This window comes from Scyliorhinus torazame, unplaced genomic scaffold (assembly GCF_047496885.1).
Source record: "Scyliorhinus torazame isolate Kashiwa2021f unplaced genomic scaffold, sScyTor2.1 scaffold_947, whole genome shotgun sequence".
NCBI lineage: Eukaryota > Metazoa > Chordata > Chondrichthyes > Carcharhiniformes > Scyliorhinidae > Scyliorhinus > Scyliorhinus torazame.
Genome location: NW_027308674.1, coordinates 30,647 through 39,058, shown reverse-complemented (window position 1 = coordinate 39,058; position 8,412 = coordinate 30,647). Strand labels below are relative to the sequence as shown.

Below are 8,412 nucleotides of genomic sequence, written 5' to 3'. Positions count from 1 at the left end.
GAATGGGTGAAATATGTGGCAGACGGAATTCAATGTAAGCAAGTGTGAAGCTATCTGTTTCGGACCAAAAAAGGGATAGACCAGAGCACTTGGCGTTGCTTGTCAGACGTATTGACGTTTATCATTTCTCCCCTTCCGGCTGCAGTTTTCGCCCAGACGCCGATCCTCCAGGCGCTTCAGCACGTCCAGGCGAGCTGTGACGAGGCGCACAAGATGAAGTGAGTCCCTGAGATAGCGGGATGTGGCGGGGGGGGGGGGGGGGGGGGGGGGGCGCCTCTCTCGAGCGCCGCGCGCCGCACCTCTTGAACCTGCTCGCCGGGTGGGGGGGGGGGGGGCCTGACCACGTCGGCGTTGCCCGAGGCCTTTCGGGTGGCCTGGGACGGCCTCCAGCCCCCGACCCTGCCAGCCGGTTTCTGCAGACCCCGGGGCGCCGGCCGCGGGGTGTGCGTTGCCGGTCCAGCGCGTCTGAAGGAATGTGCCGGGGCGGGGGGCGGGGTTGCCAGCTGCGAGGGCGATGGCGCACGCAGGCGATCGGGCGTGTCGCATGTGGCAGACCCTGCCCGCGTGGGTTCAAGGGTCATGGCAGTTACCCCAGGCAACGGGGGGCATCAGTTCTGCCTTTCAACTCTAAATCTTTTTCTTAGTTGCAGACCTCTGGTGTGTGTGTGTCTGTCTCTGCGTGTGTCTGTCTCTGCGTGTGTCTGTCGTGCTGTGCGTGTGTCTGTCTCTGTGTGTGTCTGTCTCTGTGTGTGTCTGTGTCTCTGTGTGTGTCTGTCTCTGTGTGTGTCTGTCTCTTGTGTGTGTCTGTCTCTGTGTGTGTCTGTCTCTGTGTGTGTCTGTCTCTGTGTGTGTCTGTCTCTGTGTCTGTCTCTGTGTCTGTCTCTGTGTCTGTCTCTGTGTCTGTCTCTGTGTCTGTCTCTGTGTCTGTCTCTGGTGTGTGTGTGTGTGTGTCTGTCTGTGTGTCTCTGTGTGTGTCTGTCTGTTGTGTCTGTGCCGTGTGTGTGTCTGTCCGTGTGTGTGTCTGTCCGTGTGTGGTGTCTGTCCGTGTTGTGTGTCTGTCCCTGTGTGTGTGTCTGTCCGTGTGTGTGTCTGTCCGTGTGTGTGTCTGTCCGTGTGTCCGTGTGTGTGTCTCGTCCGTGTGTGTGTGTCGGTGTCCGTGTGGTGTCTGTCCGTGTGGTGTCTGTCCGTGTGGTGTGTCTGTCCGTGTGTGTCTGTCCCGTGTTGTGTCTGTCCGTGTGTGTCTGTCCACGTGTGTGTCTGTCCACGTGTGTGTCTGTCCACGTGTGTGTCTGTCCACGTGGTGTCGTTGTCCACGGTGTGTGTCTGTCGCACGTGTGTGTCTGTCACAGCCGTGTGTGTGTCTGTCCGGTCGTGTGTGTCTGTCCGCCGTGTGTGTCTGTCCGCGTGTGTGTCTGTCCGCGTGTGTGTGTCTGTCCGCGTGTGTGTCTGTCCGCGTGTGTGTCTGTCCGCGTGTGTGTCTGTCCGCGTGTGTGTCTGTCCGCGTGTGTGTCTGTCGCGTGTGTCTGTCGGTGTGCCTGTCCGCGTGTGTGTCTGTCCGCGTGTGTGTCTGTCCGCGTGTGTGTCTGTCCGCGTGTGTGTCTGTCCGCGTGTGTGTCTGTCCGCGTGTGTGTCTGTCCGCGTGTGTGTCTGTCCGCGGTGTGTGTCTGTCCGCGTGTGTGTCTGTCCGCGTGTGTGTCTGTCCGCGTGTGTGTCGTCTCGTCCGCGTGTGTGTCTGTCCGCGTGTGTGTCCTGTCCGCGTGTGTGTCTGGTCCGCGTGTGTGTCTGTCCGCGTGTGCTGTCTTCTGTCCGCGTGTGTGTCTGTCCGCGTGTGTGTCTGTCCGCGTGCTGTGTCTGTCCGCGTGTGTGTCTGTCCGCGTGTGTGTCTGGTCCGCGTGTGTGTCTGTCCGCGTGTGTGTCTGGTCCGCGTGTGTGTGTCTGTCCGCGTGTGTGTCTGTCCGCGTGTGTGTCTGTCCGCGTGTGTGTCTGTCCGCGTGTGTGTCTGTCCGCGTGTGTGTCTGTCCGCTGTCCGCGTGTGTGTCTGTCCGCGTGTGTGTCTGTCCGCGTGTGTGTCTGTCCGCGTGTGTGTCTGTCGCGCGTGTGTGTCTGTCCGCGTGTGTGTCTGTCCGCGTGTGTGTCTGTCCGCGTGTGTCTGTCCGCGTGTGTGTCTGTCCGCGTGTGTGTCTGTCCGCGTGGTGTGTGTCTGTCCGCTGTGTGTGTCTGTCCGCGTGTGTGTCTGTCCGCGTGTGTGTCTGTCCGCGTGTGTGTCTGTCCGCGTGTGTGTCTGTCCGCGTGTGTGTCTGTCCGGAGGTGTCCTGTCCGCGTGTGTGTCTGTCGCGCGGTGTGTGTCTGTCCGGCGGTGTGTCTGTCCGCGTGTGTCTGTCCGCGTGTGTGTCTGTCCGCGTGTGTGTCTGTCCGCGTGTGTGTCTGTCCGCGTGTGTGTCTGTCCGCGTGTGTGTCTGTCCGCGTGTTCTGCGTGTGTCTGTCCGCGTGTGTGTCTGTTCCGCGTGTGTCTGTCCGCGTGTGTGTCTGTCCGCGTGTGTGTCTGTCCGCGTGTGTGTCTGTCCGCGTGTGTGTCTGTCCGCGTGTGTCTGTCCGCGTGTGTGTCTGTCCGCGTGTGTGTCTGTCCGCGTGTGTGTCTGTCCGCGTGTGTGTCTGTCCGCGTGTGTGTCTGTCCGCGTGTGTGTCTGTCCGCGTGTGTGTCTGTCCGCGTGTGTGTCTGTCCGCGTGTGTGTCTGTCCGCGTGTGTGTCTGTCCGCGTGTGTGTCTGTCCGCGTGTGTGTCTGTCCGCGTGTGTGTCTGTCCGCGTGTGTGTCTGTCCGCGTGTGTGTCTGTCCGCGTGTGTGTCTGTCCGCGTGTGTGTCTGTCCGCGTGTGTGTCTGTCCGCGTGTGTGTCTGTCCGCGTGTGTGTCTGTCCGCGTGTGTGTCTGTCCGCGTGTGTGTCTGTCCGCGTGTGTGTCTGTCCGCGTGTGTGTCTGTCCGCGTGTGTGTCTGTCCGCGTGTGTGTCTGTCCGCGTGTGTGTCTGTCCGCGTGTGTGTCTGTCCGCGTGTGTGTCTGTCCGCGTGTGTGTCTGTCCGCGTGTGTGTCTGTCCGCGTGTGTGTCTGTCCGCGTGTGTGTCTGTCCGCGTGTGTGTCTGTCCGCGTGTGTGTCTGTCCGCGTGTGTGTCTGTCCGCGTGTGTGTCTGTCCGCGTGTGTGTCTGTCCGCCTGTCTGTCTGTCCGCCTGTCTGTCTGTCCGCCTGTCTGTCTGTCCGCCTGTCTGTCTGTCCGCCTGTCTGTCTGTCCGCCTGTCTGTCTGTCCGCCTGTCTGTCTGTCCGCCTGTCTGTCTGTCCGCCTGTCTGTCTGTCCGCCTGTCTGTCTGTCCGCCTGTCTGTCTGTCCGCCTGTCTGTCTGTCCGCCTGTCTGTCTGTCCGCCTGTCTGTCTGTCCGCCTGTCTGTCTGTCCGCCTGTCTGTCTGTCCGCCTGTCTGTCTGTCCGCCTGTCTGTCTGTCCGCCTGTCTGTCTGTCCGCCTGTCTGTCTGTCCGCCTGTCTGTCTGTGTCTGTCTGTCTGTGTCTGTCTGTCTGTGTCTGTCTGTCTGTGTCTGTCTGTCTGTGTCTGTCTGTCTGTGTCTGTCCGTCTGTCTGTCTGTGTCTGTCCGTCTGTCTGTCTGTGTCTGTATGTGTGTCTGTCTGTGTGTCTGTCTGTGTGTCTGTCTGTGTGTCTGTCTGTGTGTCCGTCCGTCTCTGTGTCTGTCTGTCTGTCCGTCTCTGTGTCTGTCTGTCCGTCTGTCTGTCTATCTCACCCTCCACAGTGTGTGTGTCTGTGTCTGTCTGACTGTGTCTGTGTGTGTGTCTGGCTGTGTGTGTGTCTGTCTGACTGTGTCTGCCTGACTGTGTCTGTATCTCTGTCTGTGTGTGTTTGTGTGTCTGTCTGTCCGTCTGTCTGTCTATCTCACCCTCCACAGTGTGTGTGTCTGTGTCTGTCTGACTGTGTCTGTGTGTGTGTCTGGCTGTGTGTGTGTGTGTCTGGCTGTGTCTGTCTGGCTCACCCTCCACAGTGTGTGTGTCTGTCTGACTGTGTCTGCCTGACTGTGTCTGCCTGACTGTGTCTGTATCTCTGTCTGTGTCTGTCTGTGTGTCTGTCTGTGTGTCTGTCTGTGTGTCGGTCTGTGTGTCGGTCTGTGTGTCGGTCTGTGTGTCGGTCGGTCTGTGTGTCGGTCGGTCGGTCTCTGTCGGTGTCTGTCGGTCTCTGTCTCACCCTCCACAGTGCGTGTGTCTGTCTGACTGTCTGTCTCTGCCTGTCTGCATGCCTCTGTCTGTCTGCCTGCCTGCGTGTGTCTGTCTCACCCTGCACAGTGTGTGTGTCTGACCAGCAGTGACTCCCCCACGTGAACCTCTGCACCTTGCCGCCCCGCAGGTTCAGCGATCTCTTCGCTCTGGCCGACGATTACGAGGACTCCTCAAAGCCGTCTCGGAGTCGACGCAAGACGGCGGCCTCCAGCCCCCGGAGCAGGAAAAATGCCTCGCAGCCCATCGGGAACGACGAGGACTCCTCGTCCAGCACGGAATCGGTACGTGACTGCCCCCGCACCCTCTGGGTTAAAGAATTTAGCTCCCCGTCATGTCCCGTCGGTGCCCTCCGACCACCAATCTCAACGGAGCGAGCGAGTCGAACACAAGAGCGGGCTCCTGTTCCCCACACATTGGTTCTATTCAAGTAATCACCGAACGCCCCCCTCGGTGCCTCCGTGACATTCCCAGGCAGCCCGTCCCGGAGCCAGGCGGCTCGCCGTGGGACAAAAGCAAAATCGTTGCGGCTGCTGGAATCTGAAACACAAACCGGAAACACCGGACAATCTCAGCAGGTCTGGGGCGGCACGCTAGCACAGTGGTTAGCACTGTGGCTTCACAGCTCCAGGGTCCCGAGCTCGACTCCCGGCTTGGGCCATTGTCTGTGCGGAGTCTGCACGTTCTCCCCCGTGTCCGCGCGGGTTTCCTCCGAGGCGCTCCGGTTTCCTCCCACAAGTCCCGAAAGACGAGCTTGTTGGGTGAATCGGACATTCTGAATTCTCCCTCTGTGTACCCGAACAGGCGCCGGAATGTGGCGACTAGGGGCTTTTCACCGTAACTTCATCGCGGTGGGAATGTAAGCCTACTTGTAATGATGAAGATCACTCCTCTGTGGAGAGGGAGAGAGAAGGGAGCTGACGTTTCGAGTCTGAGTGACTTGAGAAAAGAGTCACCCAGACTCCAAACGTCGGCTCCCTTTCCGTCAGACCTGCTGAGATTGTCCAGCATCCCCTGCGCTCGCTGTGCGCCATCGCGTTTCCTTCTTTTGCCAAACACCTGAAACCTGTGCCCCCCGCGTTCTAAATCCTTTTACGAGCGCCAGCGGTTTCTCCCTGTCCAGCCCCCCCCCCCCCCTCGCGATTTTGATCACCTCAATCGAATCTCCTCTCGGCCGCCTTCTCCCCCAGGGGAACAGTCCCGATCTACCCTCGTCGCTGAAGTTGCTCATCCCTGGGACCGTTCTCCTGCGGCGCTCTCCGCCACGCTCGCATCCTTCCCGTAGTGCGGCCGGCGTCCAGAACCGTGCACTATATTCCAGCCGAGGCTTTGTGTTGGGTTCAGTCGTATGACCTCCTCGCTCTCGTCAATAAAGCCCAGGGTGCTATGTTTTAGGGGCTGGTTTAGCACAATGGGCTAAACAGCGGGCTTGTAATGCAGAACAAGACCAGCAGCGCGGGTTCAATTCCCGTACCGGCCTCCCCGAACAGGCGCCGGAATGTGGCGACTAGGGGCTTTTCACAGTAACTTCATTGAAACCTACTGATGACAATAAGCGATTATTATTTTGATATTTTATCAACTGCTCTCTCCACCTTCCACGATCCGTGAACAGAGACACCCAGGTCCCTTTGCTCCTGCAACCCCCCCCCTTGTAGAGTTTTGCCCCTTATTTAATATTGCCCCCTCGTGTTCCTCTTACCAAAATGCATCAGCTCGCGTTTCTCCGCATTGAACTCCATCCGCCGCCTCTCTGCCCAGCTCTGCCAACTTGCCTGCGTCCGTCTTCAGTCCCGCCCCCCCCCCCCCCCCCCGCTCTCCCTCTCGCAGTTCGCACATCCGCAACCTTTGAAACTGTCCGCTGCGCGCCAAGCGGTAGTGCTGCTCCGGGAGGTGGGAGGGAGGAGGGGGCGGGGGGGGGGGTGGCACGTGGGGGGTCCGTTTTGCAGCACGCCCGACTCCGTGTCTAATCTAGTGTCGTTCTCTACCCCCCCCCCACCACCACCACCACCACCACACCACACACACAGGAAGAGGAGGACGCCAAACCCAAGCCCAAGAGGAAAAGGAAAGGCTCGTCTGCGGTCGGCTCAGACAGCGACTGAGCTCGTCGGCCGTTGCCGAGAGACGAGACGAGCGAGAGAGAGAGAGAGAGAGCGCGCCCACAGTGCGTGGCGCCGATTGCACGATTCTACGATCGGGATTTAGAGAGAAGAGAGCGAGATTTCAAAAAAAAATAATAAACACACTCACAAGCCAGGACGAAGGCAATTGTTCCACGCCCGCTGCACCGTGTCCCGGAGAGCGGGAGGGAGCGCGCGGGAAGCGGGAGAGAGAGAGAGCGAGCGCGCGATCGAACGTCCAGCAGCGATACGCAGACTGAGGAGAGCCAGCGCCGTTCCGCAGAGGCCGACTGTTCCGAAAATTTCACTCGGCGTGCGTGTGTGACAGAGAGAGAGAGAGAGAGAGAGAGCGAGCAAGCGCGAGGAAAAAAGACAATTAATCAGGAAATGCGAACTCGCAAAAAAAAAAAAAAGAGCCCGTCTCCCCGTCGCAAGGGACTGTGTCTGGATTCTTAAAAAGTCGAGCAGAGTTTTTAAAAAGGGTTTATATTCGAAGTATCCTATTTTCTTACAAAAAAAAAAAGTTGTAAATAAATAAACTACATCTTATAATTTTGCTTTGAAGGGGGAGCATTCTTTTAGCGCCCCCCCCCCCTCCCGAGGAGGGTTGTGGTGGAGGGGGGGGTGGGTGCAGGCCACAGTGGCTGTCCTTGCCTGGTGTTGAGTTAACTTAGGGGGGGGGGGGATTGAGACCTGGGTACCAGCCCCAGGTTGAATGAATATTTCCTGTAACAAGTAGTTCCTGTGCGTTTATGGTTGCATGATTGTAGGGTGGCGTGATGATGCAGGGGACAGCACTGTTGCCTCAAGGCGGCGAGGACTCGGGTCCCGTGTGGAGTTTGCACGTTTTTATTTTGATTTATTGCTGTCACAATGTATTGGCATGCAATGAAAAGTATTGTCTCTTGCGTGCCGTACAGACCAGGCGGCGCCGTACATAGGGAAGGAAGGGGAGACTGCAGAATGTGACGTAGCTAAGGTGTAGAGAAAAGGTCAACTTAATACGAGGTAGGTCCATTCAAAAGTCTGATGGCAGCAGGGAAGAAGCTGTTCTCGAGTCGGCTGGTACGTGACCTCAAACTTTGGTATCTTGTTCCTGACGGAAGGAGGTGGAAGAGAGTATGTCCGGGGTGTGTGGGGTAATTATGCTGGCGGCCTTTCCGAGGCAGCGGGAATTGTAGACAGAGTCAATGGATGGGAGGCTGGTTTGCGTGATGGACTGGGCTACATTCACGACCTTTTGTAGTTTCCTGCGGTCTTGGGCAGAGCAGGCTCCATACCAAGCTGTGATACAAGCAGAAAGAATGCTTTCTATGGTGCATCTGTAGACGTTGGTGAGGGTCGTAGCTGCCATGCCAACTTTCCTTAGTCTTCTGAGAAAGTAGAGTCGTTGGTGGGCTTTCTTAACTATAGTGTCGGCATCGGGGGGACCAGGACAGGCTGTTGGTGATCTGGACACCTAAAAACTTGAAGCTCTCGACCCTTTCTACTCCGTTCCCATTGATGTAGACAGGGGCATGTTCTCTAGACAGGGGCATGTTCTCCACTACGCTTCCTGAAGTCGATGACAATCTCCTTCGTTTTGTTGACATTGAGGGAGAGATTATTGTCGTCGCACCAGTTCACCAGATTCTCTATCTCATTCCTGTTCTCTGTCCCGTCATTGTTTGAAATCCGACCCACTACGGTGGTGTCATCAGCAAATTTGAAAATCGAGTTGGAGGGGAATTTGTCCACACAGTCATAGGTGTATAAGGAGTATAGTAGGGGGCTGAGGACACAGCCTTGTGGGGCACCGGTGTTGAGGAAGTTCGTGGAGGAGGTGTTGTTGCCTATCCTGACTGACTGTGGCCTGTGGGTTAGAAAGTTCAGGATCCAGCCGCAGAGGGAGGAGCCGAGGCCCAGACCATAAGACAAAGGAGCAGAATTAGGCCACTCGGCCCATCGAGTCTGCTCCGCCATTCAATCATCTGAAGGTGGGTAATACCCCAGGGTTCTAAAAGAGATAGCTGAGGAGATTGCGG

The 8,412-nt window shown here is 57.7% G+C and overlaps 1 long non-coding RNA gene across 1 annotated transcript; it reads left to right on the top strand.

Annotated features, from left to right (window-relative positions):
* The first annotated feature begins 59 nt into the window (after positions 1-59).
* On the top strand, positions 60-6,940 carry LOC140406859 (uncharacterized). The gene is made up of 3 exons (XR_011939345.1): positions 60-218; positions 4,396-4,549; positions 6,296-6,940. It is a non-coding gene; the product is annotated as an uncharacterized lncRNA (long non-coding RNA).
* Positions 6,941-8,412: the final 1,472 nt, after the last annotated feature.